General features: G+C 39.1%; 2 long non-coding RNA genes across 4 annotated transcripts in view; one reads left to right on the forward strand and one right to left on the reverse strand.

Moving 5' to 3' along the window:
* Window positions 1–19020, reverse strand: part of LOC105480079 (uncharacterized) — a 363272-nt gene that overhangs the window by 214789 nt on the left and 129463 nt on the right. The window lies entirely within an intron of this gene.
* LOC139361764 (uncharacterized) lies at window positions 11325–18171 on the forward strand. Its single transcript, XR_011619381.1, has 3 exons — window positions 11325–11398; window positions 17859–17940; window positions 18041–18171. It is a non-coding gene; the product is annotated as an uncharacterized lncRNA (long non-coding RNA).

Here is a 19020-nt window from a genome sequence, read left to right on the forward strand (position 1 = left end):
TATTTATGATAGACAAGATTATAAAATCAACCTAAGTATCAATAAACAGATAATAGATAAAATGTGGTATATATACAAAATGGAATGCTATTTAACTTTTAAAAGAGTGTAAATTCTGTCATTTCTGACAACAAGGATGAATCTGGAGGACATTATGCTAAGTAATATTAATAAGCCAGGCACAGAAAGTCAAATACTGCACAATCTCACCCATATGTAGAATCTAAAAAAGTTGAACTCATAGAATTAGAGTAGAATTATGGTTAACAAAGACTGAGGAGATGAGGAGGGGAGAAACGAGGGATTGTTGATCAAAGGGCACAGAGTTTCAGATAGACACAGGAATATGTTTTGAGATCTATTGCACAGTAGTTAAGACCCAAAGTCTTAACTCATTCATTTCAGGATTAACTCAAAAGTCCAGAGTCTAAAGTCTCATCTGAGACAAGGCAAGTCCCTTCTGCCTATAAACCTATAAAATCAAAAGCAAGTTAGTTACTTCCCAGATACAATGGGGTACAGGCATTGGGTGACTATAGTCTATTATAACATATTGTACATTTCAAAATAAGAGTAAATTTCATATGTCTCATTATAATAAATGATAGGTAAAAGAGGTAATGAATATGTTAATTTGCTTGATGTAATCATGCATTGTATATATTAAAACATCACATTGTATCCTATAAATGTATATAACTATTTGTCACTCAGAAATAATAAACATTATTCACATCCAACAAAGCCTAAATGACATCATAAAGTAATGTATGAATAAAGATTCTGATACAATTCAAATGGGGAAAAGATATCACACAGTGATATCAATACAACAAATGCAAAGAATCTAGATATAAAATCAATAGTATATTCACATGGTGAGCAGATTTTATTTTAGCAATACATTATCTGTCTCATTAAATTTATCCTAATTGAAATTGTATTGAGTTTTTAGTTTCATTATATTAAAATTATATACTTACATAAAATTATAAATTTGTTTTTACAAGTTCTGTAATATAAGGAGTTTGTATACAGTTTTCTGTTGGCTTATGTTAATTTGATAAAAATAAATTAGCATTAGCCATCTTTAGAAATTTTCTGATCCTTAAAATGTGATCTATCTGAGATGCTGGAGATGTTTTATATTTTGATATGAATGGTAGTTACCTGGATGAGCATATGTTTACAAATCCATTGAACTGAACACTTAATATTTGTGTACTTTATTGTATCTACACTATACCTTTATGAAAGGGTAAAAAAATAATATCCAAACAGAAAATAAAAGTAGTCTTTTGAGTTTGAGGAAACTTTGGTATAGCATCTTTGGAAGAGGCAGACTTAGCTCCCAGTTGCAATTCTACCACTTATTAGCTGGGTAACCTGGGACAGTCTACTTAACCAGTACAAGCCCCATTTTCTCCACCTGTAAAATGAGGATAATAATGGATCCTTGCAAAATGTTTGTATTAGTCTGGTCTGTTCTCACGCTGCTAATAAAGACATACCTAGGAGGGGGTAATTTATAAAGGAAAGAGAGATTTAATGGACTCACAGTTCCACATGGTTGGAGTGGCCTCACAATCAGGGTGGAAGATGAAGGAAGGGCAAAGGGACTTCTTACATGACAGCAGGCAAGAGGGAGTTTATGCAGGGCAACTCCCCTACATAAAACCATCAGATCTCGTAAGACTTATTCACTATCACAAGAACAGCATGGGAAAAACCCACCCCCATGATTCAATTAACTCCCACTGGGTCCCTCCCATGACATCTGGGAATTATGGGACCTACAATTCAAGATGAGATTTGGGTGGAGACACAGCCAAACCATATCATTCTGCCCTGGCCCCTCCCAAATCTCATGTCCTCACATTTCAAAACCAATCATGGCTTCCCAACAGTCCCCCAAAGTCTTAACTCATTTGAGCATTAACTCAAAAGTCCACAGTCCAAAGTCTCATCTGAGACAAGGCAAGTCCCTTCCACCTATAAGCCTGTAAAATCAAAAGCAAGCTAGTTGCTTCCCAGATACAATGGGGCACAGGTATTGGGTAAATATACCCATTCCAAATGGAAGAAATTGGCCAAAACAAAGGGGCTACAGGCCCCACGCAAGTCCAAAATCCAATGGGATAGTCAAATATTAAAGTTCCAAAATTATCTCCTTTGACACCATGTCTCACATCCAGGGCATGTCTTACATCAGTGTGCATGCCCTGATGTAAAAGATGGGCTCCCACTGCCTTAGGCAGTTCTGCCACTGTGACTTGGCAGGTATAGCCCCACTCCTGGCTGCTTTCACATGCTGGCATTGGGTGTCTGCAACTTTTCCAGGTGCATGGTGAAGCTGTTGGTGGATCTACCATTCTGGGTTCTGGAGGATGGTGGCCCTCTTCTTACAGCTCCACTAGTCAGTGCCCCAGTAGGAACTCTGTGGGGGCATCCACCCCACAATTCCCTTCTGCACTGCCCTAACAGAATTCTCTATGAGGGCCCCACCCCTGTAGCAAACTTCTGCCTGGACATCAGGACATTTACACACATCTTCTGAAATCTAGGTAGAGGTTCCCAAATTTTAATTCTTGACTTCTGTGCACCCGCAAACTCAACACCATGTGGAAGCTGCCAAGACTTGGGGCTTGCATCCTCTGAAGCCATGGCCCGAGCTGTACCTTGGCCCCTTTTAGCCATGGCTGGAGTGGCTGGGATGCAGAGCACCAAGTCCCTAGGCTGCATACAGCACCGGGGCCCTAGGCGGGCCCAGCCCAGGATACCATTTTTTCCTCCTAGGCCTCTGAGCCTGTGATGGGAGGGGTTGCTGTGAAGGTCTCTGATATGCCCTGGAGGCATTTTCCCCATTATCTTGGCTTGTTACTTATGCAAATTTCTGCAGTCAGCTTGAATTTCTCCCCATAAAATGGGATTTTCTTTTCTACTGCACCCTTAGGCTGCAAATTTTCCAAACTTTTATGCTGTGCTTCCTCTTGAATGCTTCACTGATTAAAATTTTCTTTCCCCAGATACACTAAATCTTCTCTCTCAAGTTCAAAGTTCCACAGATCTGTAGGGCAGAGGCAAAATGCCACTAGTCTCTTTGCATAGCAAAAGTGACCTTTACTCTAGTTCCCAACAAATCCTCATCTCCATCTGAGATCACCTTAACCTGGACCTTACTGTCCATATCAATATCAGCATTTTGGTCAAAGCCATTTAATAAATCTCTCTAGGAAGTTTCAAATATTCTCACATTTTCCTATCTTCTCCTGAGCCTTTCAAACTGTTTCAACCTCTGCCTGTTACCCAGTTCCAAAGTCACTTCCACATTTCCAGGTATCTTTACAGCAACGCCCCACTCTACCAGTACCAATTTATTGTATTAATCTGTTCTCACACTACTAATAAAAACATACCTGAGTCTGGGTAATTTATAAAAGAAAAAGAGGTTTAATGGACGGACCGTTCCATATGTCTTGGGAGGCCTCACAATAATGGCAGAAGATGAAGGAAGAGCAAAGGGACATCTTACCTGGCACCAGGCAAGAGGGAGCTTGTGTAGTAGAACTCCCCTATATGAAACCATCAGATCTATGGAGACTTATTCACTTTCATGAGAACAGAATAGGAAAGACCTACCCCACATGATTCAATTGCCTCTTACCAGGTACCTCCCACAAAGTGTGGGAATTATGGGAGCTACAATTCAAGATGAAATTTGGGTGGGGACATAGCCAAACCATATCAATGTTGTAAGAGTTAAAGGGAAATCTTGTAGGTAAAATACCTAAAACAGACCAGTATGTAATGATGTTTACTGAATAACAGTGATAAAGGAGGCTTCCTTTATCACAAAGAAATAAGGAAAGAGCAAGCAAGCTTTGGCTGAACATGATACACACAAGCAGGCATTATGCACACATAGAATTACACATACATTATTTTGAAGGCTGCAAGTACAGAAGGAAGGTGATAACAGCAGTTCTTTTTAAAATGTGGTGTGACAGTGTTATACAGAAAGGGTTAGAGTAGAAATTACAGTGTAGGAAGACTGCAAAAAAATTCATTATAACTTTCAATTTCCAAACTATATAAATCAGTAAATTTCACATCCTGTAGTGAGCTTTAAAGAGCTACAGAAACTATTTTGTCTGTCTGGATTTTCCTTCAGGCTTCAAAAAGCATTTATCAAGTACCTATTTGCTGCAGTACTAATAAAGAGCATAATAATCCTTCCTTCCCAGGAACACAAGAGCTAAATGAATAGATATATTTTTAAAAATCAATAAAGTAAAAAATGCATATTTCTATTAGACCCAATGAAAGACATAATGGCTGTGGATTTTTAAAGCTCAGGATGTGCACTGTCAGTGATGCTCAGATACCAGAAGAATGGGAGGGCCATTTCAGATAAGGTAGTCAGCAAAGGTTTCCTGAGAAGGTGACATCCAAGTTGAAGTAGATTAAGAAGGCAGCCAAATGATATTCAGAGGAAGAGCATTCTAGGCATATGGAAAGGAGTATACCTGGTGTGTTCAAAAAAAAGAAAGGAGCAGAGTGAGCTAAAGTAAAGAAATAGAAGATAATGTGACCAGAGAAATAGTGAGGGGGCAGATCAAGGGAGGCTATGGACTATGATAAGAACTTTGAATTGTATTTATTATTTTATTAAATTTTATTTATTATTATTTACAAGAACTTTGAATTTGTTTTTATTCTGAGTGAAATGAGAAACCCCTGGAAAATTCTGAACAAAGAAGTGATAACATGTAACTTGACTTTTTACAAACATTACTCTGGTTGCTATTTTGAAAAGGGACTTTAGTGAGGGAAAGGACATAGGCCTGGAGAACATTTGGTAAGGGGATTCAAAGAAAAGCACATTGGCTTTCTTCTTTCCTCCCACTGGATAGAACTCCTAGAGAGCCACTCTTGAAGACTGGAAGTAACCTCAGAGAAGGGGAGACAAACATCTCACTTCTCAAGGTGAACCACAGAAGCAGAGGTCCATCTCAGCATGACCGGCAAGGCAGGAACTCGGAGTGTGAGTTCATGGAAACACCTGATATGTTACCCTGGAAATCGAAAGTATCTGAGAACAGGAAAATGGATGCTTGCCTTTCACCTGAAGATTATGAAGGTGGTTGGAGCTGACCATGGTGGTAGTAAACAGAGGAGGAGGCAAGGGAGAACACTCTAGTTTCCCCACAGCTGAAATAACAATATGAATTTCTACAGGCCAATGCAAGACCACAGAAAGTAACCTGGCTAGAGCTACCATATATAACCTACTTTGCTGCCTAGAATAGAGAAATCCAAGAGAAAGAGAGAGAAGGTGCCCTCTAGGAGCAGGGGCTGAGTTGGGTCACAAAAGGTCATCTCTGGAGACACTGGGTGTGCAGTGCCTTCTTTATTAGGGGACTCTTATTGCCCCTTCTTTATTAGAGAGCCTTTACAACCAGATTACATGTAATATTTCTTACCTTTTTTCCATATTCTCTACTATTTCACCATCTACCCTGGAGGAAACAGAAAAAGTTGGAAAAGAGTAAAAAATAAAAGAGATGATCTAGTAAAAGTACAGGTTCTGCTTCACCTGCCTTTACTTCATGAACCCTAACCTTGCCATCCTGCTCCATAAACATGCTGAAAACATTCATACCCAGAGGATTGCTTGTCATCAGGGCCACTGCTACTCATTTCTTATTATAACCTATAAGGTTATTATAAGGACTCAGGGTAGTTTGCATAATATTTATAGACAACACCATAGCCAATTATGGAAATAAGGGTTTTTTTCTAAACAGAACATAGAGAAAGGTCATTCCTGTCTTCCAGCTGAATGCTGCTGTCTTTATTTGATCTTGACAGAAATTCACCCACATCTGCTTGCATAAGGTATAACAAGATTCTCTTTAAATCTGTGGGGAAACTAAAAATGAGGCTTTAGAGTTCCAATTACTTAGTGCCTGCTGCATGAAGAATCATATAAATAAATGATAGAGAAATAAATAAGTAGAGAATAAGTGATAGAGAATATTGACTATAGTGTATACTATAGATAATTTGAATGATTATAGATGCATTGTTTCAACAAGTTCTTGCTGAGTATTTACTACATGGTAGGCACTGAGTGTTGAGTAGATTTCTTACAATCAAATTTTATATATAATATAAAATATCTGCCTCTCCCATTTCACTGTGAGAAATCTATTATTATATAACCCTAAATTGAGATAAGCACTATGAAGCAAAATAATAAGATGTAACAATGGAGAACTCTACATTTGGGCATTAGGGGGAAGTTCTCTGAGCAAGTGATATTTAAGCCGATGATTGAAGGGTAAGAAGATAACAGCAGATGAAGAATTGGAGACTCTGGAGTGGAGCCGGGCGCGGTGGCTCAAGCCTGTAATCCCAGCACTTTGGGAGGCCGAGGCGGGCGGATCACAAGGTCAGGAGATCGAGACCACAGTGAAACCCCGTCTCTACTAAAAATACAAAAATATTAGCCGGGCGCGGTGGCGGGCGCCTGTAGTCCCAGCTACTCAGGAGGCTGAGGCAGGAGAATGGCGGGAACCCGGGAGGTGGAGCTTGCAGTGAGCCGAGATCGCGCCACTGCATTCCAGCCTGGGCAACAGCGTGAGACTCCGTCTCAAAAAAAAAAAAAAAAAAAAAAAAAAAAAAAAAGAATTGGAGACTATGGAGTGGAAAAGAATTTGGTGTTTGCCAGAAATTTAAAGAACGCTAGTACGACTGAATCTTAGAGTGAAAAGTGGAAAATAGTATAAAATGCAGTTAGATGTAAGGTAGAGCATGTGCCTCATAGACATCCAGGGTCTTGTAGACTTCTAAAATAAATTGTTTGGATTTTACTCCCAGTATGAGAAAACTGAAGGTTTTAAACTTTGCTGGTTCACATTTTAAAAGATCACCCTGGCTGCAGGCTGTGTAGGGGAATGAATTAACAAGGAGTCAAAATAAGGACCAGTAAGGAGACTACACAGAAGATAAAAAAATGATATCTTGAATTTGATGGTGCAGCAAGGGGGAGGAAAATTAAGCCCTTTTTCCTTCTGATTCCACATACTTGAAAGGGACAAGCATATCCACTGTCAGTTTAACTACCACTTCTATGCTTATGACTCCTGAATCTCTGTAAGTACGGTTACTTTCCTAAAACCCACACTCTCTAAACTCCCTTCTTCCTCATATCCAGTTGCTTAATGGACACTTCCTTTTAGATAGCACGAATTGAAATGGAACTCTTTGTCTTCCCCTCAAAACTTGGTGCCTTTGTGACTTCTCATCATTCTCCCCATCACTTGAAATCAAAATTTTGGCATCATATTTGGTGCCTCCCTTTCTGTCCAACTCCCATGTCCAAGACGGTGAAGTACTAAAAGTATATGCTCTGGAGTCAGAATACTTAGGCCAATGAATTGGACTGATATTACGGGACACTTATCTGGTATGTGGTTGCCATTGCTATGCTCTCAATTGCACATTGTATCTTAGGAATTATTTTTAATTTCAACCACTGCATGGCCTGGAAAGTGCAGTAATCCTACTTAATTACACCAACAGTTTCTGTCCAAATCAAATCAATGTAGAAGCACTGAGTTGAAGAATGGATATTACTGATCCTCCTCAGTTGTTTTAAGAAGAAAAATATTACTTCATTACTTAACTACAATTTTCTCAATGAATAGTATGCAGACAGTCACAGTCCTTGTACTGCAAAGTACAATCATGATAAATAGTGAGCTATGGTGGCTCTGGAGGAAGACAGGCCTAGATTTTTAAAAAAAATCTAAAAATCAACCTAGGTAGAGAGAGAGCTGACATTTTAGAAAGCACTGACAGAGACTTTGCAGTTATGAGAGAATAAGAAAGAGTACGATCTGCAAGAAAGAGCAGTTTGAATGAGAGAAGCAAATGGCGAAAGATGATACTTACACATGGTGGGGAGAAGGAGGAAATAGAACTTATAAAGGATTCAGAGAAGCAGAAGTCAGAGATGCTAATGATCTTCCCTTTGCCCCTCCAAATCCACTCTCCACCTGCTCTCTGGTGGGGAAAGGTATGTGTATATGCACCTGTATAGACATTTACAAGCTCTCTTGTCCTCTTGCTTCCAGTTGGGTACAGTAAAAAGGAATATGCCACCAAAAGTTAAGAGAAAGAAGAAAGGAAAATTGGGGTATTTATTCCTTTGGCTCCCCAGTGCAGGGTTTTTATGGCCTAGACTGTGACCCTCAACTAAAGCCCACAGCTCCTGTTACCAAAAGGCCATTGTTATCACACCCAGATTACTGCATTATCCCTTGAATTTTCCCTACATTCAGCCCCCACACCCTTATAAATTAGTGCCTTATTAAACTCTGAAATTACCTAATTTGTATTTGCCATCTATTTCTTGCCAGGATCCTTACTAAGAAGAGGTAAAGGATTAGAATTAGAAAACATGAGAGTAATTATGAAAAAGTGAAGATTAGTGAGTAACATACTTTAAAAGCCAGCTGTTCCTTTGTTGAGTGAGAAATGAAAAGGTTTCCAGTGGATGCTCTTACTCCCATCCCATTTTTTTTTCCAGGGGCCAGTTAAACAATATTTACACCTATTTGAGCTGAGTCCAAAACAAGTAAGTGCCTAACTGCAAGGTTCATTTAACCTCAATCATTTCAGAAAAGCATTCTACTAATGTCTAAAATAATTGGGGGATGGGGCATAGAGTGAAAGAGTGGCAAAGAACCCACCCAGGAAGCCAACCTTCTTTCATTATTTTGAAAGAGAGGAGATTTTCAAGCTCAGCAAGCTTCCCATTCTTCAGTGAACCTAATTAATGTAAACAGAATTTTAGATTGAACCAAACCCAATTAGGCAGCAGGAGCTAATATTTCTCTTCAATTATTACATAAGGTCACATCTCACAGTTGTGTTCTGGACACCCTCTCCCTTTATTCAATTTGTCTTCCCATCTGCTGCCACTTCCCAGAGAGCCCAAGAACAGAGAGACCCCAGACCATTGCATGCTCTGTAATGGCCCAAACTCGCCAGACCTACTTGTATTGTGCACAAACAGATGCTATGCCACAAGAACTACCCAAAACAGGGGGCTCAAGGACAGTGGAGGTAGCAGCTGAAGAGAAGGGCACACAGGGAGAGACTTAAAAGCATTTTTGAATGCTAATTACATAGCCAGAGTTGATATTCCTTTGCAGCTTATAAACTTAGGATACAGCTTCCCGCACCACTCTACCATCTGAAAATGTAGAATTGCTACTATTTTCTAACAAAGATAGATTATATCACTGCCAATAACATTATATCTGTCTTAAGGAAAATGGGGGGTTTTGAGGGTTGTGAATGAAGGGTAGCAGAAATCAGATTGTCTATGCAAATGAAATATGCCTTAATTATGTAAATGCTGCTAAGGAAAATGTATGGAAAACTACGGTACAACGCAAACACAGATATCATAGTGCATGTTAGTCTAAAATTTTAAGTTTTAGGTTAGAGTGAGAATTTTTTTGAAAAAGCATTTTTTAAAGTATAACATATCTAAGGAATGTATTTGAAGACTGTGAAACCTATACTTGTTTGATTATTCATATATTATAGTACATATACAATATTATCATACCTCTTTCAGAATTATTTTGTAATAACATTAGTGAAGTGAATATAAAATTAAACTAAATTTTATAATTGTATGTAGAATTTTTCACCTCTCAACTACTTTTTCTTTTTTTCTTATGTTCATTTATAAAACTCTATTATGTGCTTAGCTACAAGTTTCTAAAAATAGAGTCTATATTCATCACCAAACAAAAATGGAAATACATAATTAAAAGTTGACCAGGATAAAACTTTACTTGGAAATTAAGAATCATGATTCTAAACAACCTTCAGAACAAAGAATAAATTAAGACAAAGTTTCTAGAAAGCATGAAAAAAAGGAACCCTTCAAACCATTTATTTATTTAGACAATGAACATTTATTTAGACACTGAACACCTGCAATGTCAAAGAAGGCACTTCTCCAGAACTTGGGCTGTGAAAACAAAAGCTATGAGAAGGACAGGGTCCTTCTCCCAACATGAAGCAATCACAGGCTTCATAGAAATATATGATAAGTACTGTGGGAGTCCAAAAGAAAAAAAAATTATTAATTCCAACTGATTGGAATACAAAAGAATAATAAAGTGGCACTGAGTAAATAAGTTCTTTGGGAATGTGCTAGCTTTGGTTAGGGAAAGAAATTGAGGGGAGTGTATTAGTCTGTTTTCACACTGCTATGAAGATACTACCTGAGACTGGGTAATTTATAAACAAAAAGATTTAATTGACTCACAGTTCTGCATGGCTGAGGAGGCCTCAGGAGACTTAGAATCACAGTGGAAGGTGAAAGGGGAAGCAGACACTTTGTCCACAAGGTGATAGGAGAGAGAGCGAGCATGCAGGGGAAACTGCCACTTTTAAAACAGTGAGATCTCGTCAACACTCTCACTACCAGGAGAACAACTTGGGGGAAAGTGCCTCCATAATCCAATCACTTCCCATTAGGTCCCTCCCTCCACTCATTGGGACTACAATTTGAGCCGAGACTTGGGTGGGGACACAGAGGCAAACTGTATCAGGGAGAGTACATTCTGGGAGGCAGGAAGGCTCAAAGACACAGAGGCAGGAACATGGAATGGGTGACACAAGCTTAGCTTTACCTGTCAGAAGCTGAGCCGGCAACGGCAAGATGAAAATAAGTTGCACATGGCCTTGGGTGCTCAAGCTTTAATGTGCAAAACACCTGGAGACCTTGTTAAAAAGAAGATTCTGACTGAGTAGGTCTGGGGTAAGACCTAAGAGTCTCCAGTTCTAGCTAGCTCCCAGGTGATGCCAATAACGATGAGTGAGCTGATACTCTCAGCCTTGAGGCAGTAAATGATGAGAGAGTGGGGATCATGAAGTTTTGGTGTCCTTAGAGAAAGGTGATGTAACATAGCCATTAAAATAGTGTCATAGCCATTAGACTGGATTGAAATTGTAATTCCTGTATTTGCTAGCTGTGTATCCTTAGGCAACTTACCTGTGGAGCATTTGTTTTCTCATTTATAAAGTGAAAAAATAATTATTCCCTCAAAGTCTGGTTAGGATTACATGAGATAATGATTGTAATTGCTTAGGATTGTGAACAGCACATAGTAAATACCCAACATGTTGTGGAATTATTTCCTACAACCTATAACATAAGAGTACTCTTTTTCTCCACTGCTGCCCTACTTAAGCTGTAACGCACTGACTTTTTTGAAATTGTGCTATGTTCTGGTACTTCTACATTACACATCCACTGCCTCCTGCCTCCAAGAATGAACACGCAGTAGAAAGACCAAAAGAAGGGGTAGGTACATAGCTACAAAACTTAAAATGGTTAAAACTTTTAATGATGAGCAGAAGAGTATAGTGGAAGACCATAAAATATTGGAGGGAGTAAGAAGTTATGGTACAGTTTTAGATCGTATCAATAATTAATGAATTAATGAAATGTCAAATAATTATTGTTCTACTTAAAATAAAAGTGTTAGGGGAAAAAGTGATTACTTTTAGTAGTTCATACAGAGGAAATATGTTCATGTGAAGGAGGTATATTTAAAGGAATACACAAATAAGTTGTCAAGTTTGTGATCTAAAATATAGATGAGAAATGTCATTTACAGGACAATGATTTTGCTGAAAGGGAAGGAAATTACCAAAGAAACCAATATGCCAGAATCTCAGTTTAAGGGAAGTTTTCTATTTCCTGTCAAAATGCTTTGGCTTTAGTAAAGAAACTAGACAATTTCAGAAACTTGCAGTTATTTTAGGAAATACTGATCCCTTCCAGTGAGTGGATTTCTGTGTTTCCTTTATTAAATTACTCTTAGGCAATGCCAACTACATACATATACTTTACATATAGCCTCTTTGTTACTGCACTCAAAGGCAAAAAATTTATCATGGTAGGACCGGGCGTGGTGGCTCACGCCTATAATACCAGCACTTTGGGAAGCCAAGGCAGGCAGATCACGAGATCAGGAGATCAAGACCATCCTGGCTAACACGGTGAAACCCAGTCTCTACTAAAAATAACTGTTAAAAATTAGCAGAGCATGGTGGTGGGCGCCTGTAGTCCCAGCTACTCAGGAGGCTGAGGCAAGAGAATGGCGTGAACCCGGGAGGTGGAGCTTACAGTAAGTCAAGATCGTGCCACTGCACTCCGGCCTGGGTGACAGAGCGAGACTGAGTCTAAAAAAAAAAAAAAAAAAATTATTATGGTAGAGTTTACTGGAGGTTGACAAGTATGGGTCACAATTTTGTTGATGGGCTAGATAAATCATACCACTAAATTGTTTTAAAGTAAAAAATAGAACCAAAGAGAGATTGAGAGATTGATATCTTGTGTGTCTGTGTGAATTCAAGAAAAATATCTGTGTCTGACCTTGTTTTAGACTAGTTAGAAACTTTAGAAGAAAGTGAAAGTAGAGCTCTTGCAAAACAAAAAGGCAGCAGCATATCAATGTTAGAAGGGATACAACTTAAAAGACATTACTGAACATCTTCCAGGGCCAGGTCCCTCACGAACTCCTAGTAACTTGGAGAACGCTAATGGGAAGTTTGGAGGATTGGGTTGGTAGAGAATCAGTTTATGAAAAAAAAAAATGCGATTACTATTTCAAGATGGCCGAATAGGAATGGTTCCAGTCTACAGCTCCTAGCATGAGCAACACAGAAGACAGATGATTTCTGCATTTCCAGCTGAGCTTTGAAGAGAGCAGTGGTTCTCCCAACACAGAGTTTGAGATCTGAGAACAGACAGACTGCCTCCTCAAGTGGGTCCCTGAACACTGAGTAGCCTAACTGGGAGACACCTCCCAGGAGGGGCCCACTGACACCTCATACGGCCAGGTGCCCCTCTGAGATGAAGCTTCCAGTGGAAGTATCAGGCAGAAACATTTGGTGTTCTGCAATATTTGCTGTTCTGCAGCCTCCACTGGTGATACCCAGGCAAACAGGGTCTGAAGTGGACCTCCAGCAAACTCCAACAGAACTGCAGCTAAGGGTCCTGATTGTTAGACGGAAAATTAACAAACAGAAAGGAATAGCATCAACACCAATAAAAAGGACATACACAACAAAACCCCATGTGTAGGTCACCATCATCAAAGACCAAAGGTAGATAAAACCACAAAGATGGGTAGAAACCAGAGAAGAAAAGTTGGACATTCTAAAAATCAGAGTGCCTCTTCTCCTCCAAAGGATCGCAGCACGTCGCCAGCAACAGAATAAAGCTGGATGGAGAATGACTTTGATGAGTTGACAGAAACAGGCTTCAGAAGATCAGTCCATAACAAACCTCTCTGAACTAAAGGAGGATGTTCAAAATCATCTCAAAGAAGCTAAAATCCTTGAAGAAAGATTAGACAAATGGCTAACTAGAATAAACAGCATAGAGAAGACCCTAAATGACCTGATGGAGCTGAAAACCATGGCATGAGAACTACGCAACACATGCACAAGCTTCAATAGCTGATTCGATCAAGTGAAAGAAAGGGTATCAGAGATTGAAGATCAAATGAATGAAATGAAGTGAGAAGAGAAGTTGAGAGAAAAAAAGAGTAAAAAGAAATGAACAAGGCCTCCAGTAAATATGCGACTATGTGAAAAGACCAAATCTACATTTGCTTGGTGTACCTGAAAGTAACAGGGAGAATGGAACCAAGTTGGAAAACACTCTTCAGGATATTATTCAGGAGAACTTCCCCAACCTAGGAAGGCAGGCCAACATTCAAATTCAGGAAATACAGACAATGCCACAAAGACACTCATCGAGAAGAGCAACTCCAAGACACAATATTGTCAGATTTACCAAAGTAGAAATGAAGCAAAAAATGTTAAGGGCAGCCAGAGAGAAAGGTCAGGTTACCCACAAAGGGAAGTCCATCAGACTAATACCAGATCTCTCGGCAGAAACTCTACAAGCCAGAAGAGAGTGGGGGCCAATATTCAACATTCTTAAAGAAAAGAATTTTAAACCCAGAATTTCATATCCAGCCAAACTAAGTTTCATAAGTGAAGGAGAAATAAAATCCTTACAGACAAGCAAATGCTGAGAGATTTTGTGACCACGAGGCATGCCTTACAGGAGCTCCTGAAGGAAGCACTAAACATGGAAAGGAACAACTGGTACCAGCCACTGCAAAAACATGCCAAAATGTAAAGACCATCAATGCTAGGAAGAAACTGCATCAACTAACAAGTAAAATAACCGGGTAACATCATAATGACAGGATCAAATTCACACATAATATTAACCTTAAATGTAAATGGGCTAAATGCCCCAGTTAAAAGACACAGACTGGCAAATTGGATAGAGTCAAGACCTATCAGTGTGCTGTATTCAGGAGATCCATCTCACGAGCAGAGACACACATAGGCTCAAAATAAAGGGATGGAGGAAGATCTACCAAGCAAATGGAAAACAAACAAAAGGAGGGGTTGCAATGTGAGTCTCTGATAAAACAGACTTTAAACCAACAAAGACCAAAAGAGACAAAGAAGGTCATTACATAATGGTAAAGGGATCAATTCAACAAGAAGAGCTAACTATCCTAAATATATATGCATCCAATACAGGAGCACCCAGATTCATAAAGCAAGTCCTTAGAGACTTACAAAGAGACTTCATGCTAAAAACTCTCAATAAACTAGGTATTGATGGGATGTATCTCAAAATAAGAAGAGCTATTTATAACAAACCCACAGCCAATATCATACTGAATGGGAAAAACGGGAAGAATTCCCTTTTAAAACTCATACATGACAGGGATGCCCTCTCTCACCCCTCCTATTCAACATAGTATTGGAAATTCTTGCCAGGGTGATCAGGCAGGAGAAAGAACTAAAAGGTATTCAATTAGGAAAAGAGGAAGTCAAATTGTCCCTGTTTGCAGATGACACTAGTGTATATTTAGAAAACCCCATAATCACAGTCCAAAATCTCTTTAAGCTGATAAGCAACTTCAGCAAAGTCTCAGGATACAAAATCAACGTGCAAAAATCACAAGCATTCTTATACATCAATGACAGACAGAGAGCCAAATCATAAGTGAATTCCCATTCACGATTGCTTCAAAGAGAATAAAATACCTAGGAATCCAACTTACAAGGGATGTGAAGGACCTCTTCAAGGAGAACTACAAACCACTGCTCAATGAAATAAAAGAGGACACAAACAAATGGAAGAACATTCCATGCTCATGGATAGGAAGAATCAATATCATGAATATGGCCATACTGCCCAAGGTAACTTGTAGATTCATTGCCATCCCCATCAAGCTACCAATGAGTTTCTTCACAGAATTGGAAGAAACTACTTTAAAGTTCGTATGGAACCAAAAAAGAGCCTGCATTGCCAAGACAATCCTAAGTCAAAAGAACAAAGCTGGAGACATCATGCTACCTGACTTCAAACTATACTACAAGGCTACAGCAACCAAAACAGCATGGTACTGGTACCAAAACAGAAATATAGACAAATGGAACAGAACAGAGGCTTCAGAAATAATACCACACATCATACAACCATCTGCTCTTTGACAAACCTGACAAAAACAAGAAATGGGGAAAGGATTCCCTATTTAATAAATGGTACTGGGAAAACTGGCTAGCCATATGTAGAAAACTGAACCTGGGTCCCTTCCGTTCACCTTTTACAAAAATTAATTCAAGATGGACTAAACACTTAAATGTCAGGCCTAAACCATAAAAACCCTAGAAGAAAACCTAGGCAATACCATTCAGGACATAGGCATGGGCAAGGACTTCATGACTAAAACACCAAAAGCAATGGCAACAAAAGCCAAAATTGACAAATGGGATCTAATTAAACTAAAGAGCTTCTGCACAGCAAAAGAAACTACCATCACAGTGAACAGACAATCTATAGAATGGGAGAAAATTTTTACAATTTACCCATCTGACAAAGGGCTAATATCCAGAATCTACAAAGAACTTAAACAAATTCACAAGAAAAAATCAAACAACCCCATCAAAAAGTGGGCAAAGGATATGAACAGACTGTTCTCAAAAGAAGACATTTATACAGCCAACAGACATGAAAAAAATGCTCATAATCACTGGCCATCAGAGAAATGCAAATCAAAACCACAATGAGATACCATCTCATACCAGTTAGAACGGCGATCATTAAAAAGTCAGGAAACAACAGGTGCTGGAGAGGATGTGGAGAAACAGGAACACTTCTATACTGTTGGTGGGACTGTAAACTAGTTCAACCATTGTGGAAGACAGTGTGGCGATTCCTCAAGGATCTAGAGAAATACCATTTGACCCAGCCATCCCATTACTGGGTATGTACCCAAAGGATTATAAATCATGCTATTATAAAGACACATGCACATGTATGTTTATTGCAGCACTATTCACAATAGCAAAGACTTGGAACCAACCCAAATGTCCACCAATGATAGACTGGATTAAGAAAATGTGGCACATATACACCATGGAATACTATGCAGCCATAAAAAAGGATGAGTTCATGTCCTTTGTAGGGACACGGATGAAGCTGGAAACCATCATTCTCAGCAAACTATCACAAGGACAGAAAACTAAACACCACGTGTTCTCACTCATATATGGGAATTGAACAATGAGAACACTTGGACACAGGGTGGGTAACATCACACACCAGGACCTGTCATGGGGTAGGGGGAGTGGGGAGGGATAGCGATAGCAGATATACCTAATGTAAATGACGAGTTAATGGGTGCAGCACACCAGCATGGCACATGTATACATATGTAACAAACCTGCACATTGTGCACATGTACCCACAACAACAACAACAAAAAACAATGCTTTGCTATTCTATGTTGGTAAATAAAGAACATGGACCAAGAATACTTAGTATTCGGTTCCAGGTTTTCACACAAGAACTCTTTATAACAAGAAAGCATTTTTTTTTTTAACAAACTTTCAGATTCCACTTCCAATAGGCTACAGACTGCAGAGAAAAGTAGCCAGAAAATGAGACTGATTTCCAATTCTACTATTATCATCAGCTAATGTTCAAACTTTGTATTAGTGCCTACCACCAGAAATGCTGTTGATCTTGTCAAATAATACTCTCAACATTAACTAGCCCCAATCTTCTTTGCTTCCCTCCCTTCCCCTCCTCAAGTGTGTTCCCTGAACACAAATTTTGTTTCTGGTAATATGGGAGTCTTACATGGTAATCTTCCCCAACATCTAATTCCACTCTTACCGTAGAAATTATGCCATTAGCCTTTACAACTATGCTGACTACTACTGCCACTACTACTACTAAAGTGGAAGAAGAGTAGCCGGGAAAAAAGAGCAGGAAGAGAAGGGGGAAGAGGATAAAAATTTTCGAGCACTTATCATGTTCCTGATCACACAATTTGGAAGTACCAGGGCAGGATTTAAACAGGAAGGTTAATGCCAAATACCACATACTTATCCCCAACTCTTACTGCCTCCCCAGAAGCAACTGATAATCTCTGAGAATGCCCAAGTCAAACAGTTTGACAATGCCCAAGTCAAAATGTGAAGGAGTCAGATTTCAATCCCTGGCCCTCTAATTCCAGAGCCCACCTACTTAGCCACTACCAATCCCAGCTTCTTGCATCTTGTCTCCAGGTAATTGAATGTTTAAGCAATCAATAAAATAATTTTACCACCTCTCTCACTTTTTTAACAAAATTAGAAACAAACAATTCAGTCATTAATAGTAATAGCATAAGTAGGATGCTTACTGACACCTCCAAAATTCTTTCCCTCAGGAGGTTTGGTTTAGAGAGTTCATTAATCCTCCCATCCCAAGAACTGGGTCAGCCAAGCTGTACTTCATCCTGGAAGAATTAGGTAAGTGGATCCCTGTCAACATTAGTAAGTCAATAGCTGTAGAATCTTAGATTTAAACAGACAAATGTCTGAATTTTCTTTTATCCTCAAAAAATTGTAGACTATACAGCACGATTGCTGAAAATTCTCAGTTGAAACATAGCAAGTGGGAAAATGAAACGCAGAGACTGATTTGATAACCCTCCCTCCAGATTTATCAAGATTGCTTATAACGGCATGGATTTTAGAGGGTAAGTTACCTCATTCTCAAAGCCTAAAAGCCTCTTTTATCAGAAATCTTGATAATTTAACTTTGGTTGAAGTACAGGTGGGCAGGCACAGGCATATTGGCTAATGCCAGAATTCTGAATACCCTGGTATCTAAAACAAGAATTCATTATTTCTGATCTTGATCCAGCTTTGTGATAAGACATACCTGGAATTTCTTATCATGTGTATTCTTCAACGTTTTAAGTACATATTTGCTTGATACCTACATGATTAATTAACCCTTTGGAAGCTCAGAAATCACAGTAGCTAAAGGCTGGAAATTGAAAGATTCTACAGAATCTCCATTCCTACCCTATTAGAACTAGGAAGATTACTTCCTTATGATCTCTATACCTCTCACCCTATTACTTTAAAATTATAACTTAATACTCTTAAATGGCAAGAAGTTAAGAAATGTTAAAGCATATAGATTCTTAAATCCCTTCAGAAGACAAGCATATGAATGTAAATGTGGGAAAAGGTAGCAACAAAAATTTAGGAAGTGGTGCTGCTTGTGGTAAGCTAGGGAGTACATTATTGGCCTAAAAAGCCATTCAAGTTTAAAGTTTTAGAAACGCTGCGCCAGCCAAATACATACAAGACCACTAGTTTGTGATAGCTGATCACATTTCTAGAATCTAACTATGGCCGGGTGTGGTGGCTCAAACTTGTAATCCCAGCACTTTGGGAGGCCGAGGCAGGTGGGTCACTGAGGTCAGGAGTTCGAGACCAGCCTGGCTAACATGGTGAAACCCTATTTCTACTAAAACTACAAAAATTAGCTGGGTATGGTGGCACATACCTGTAGTCCCAGCTACTCAGGAGGCTGAG

This window comes from Macaca nemestrina, chromosome 2 (assembly GCF_043159975.1).
Source record: "Macaca nemestrina isolate mMacNem1 chromosome 2, mMacNem.hap1, whole genome shotgun sequence".
NCBI lineage: Eukaryota > Metazoa > Chordata > Mammalia > Primates > Cercopithecidae > Macaca > Macaca nemestrina.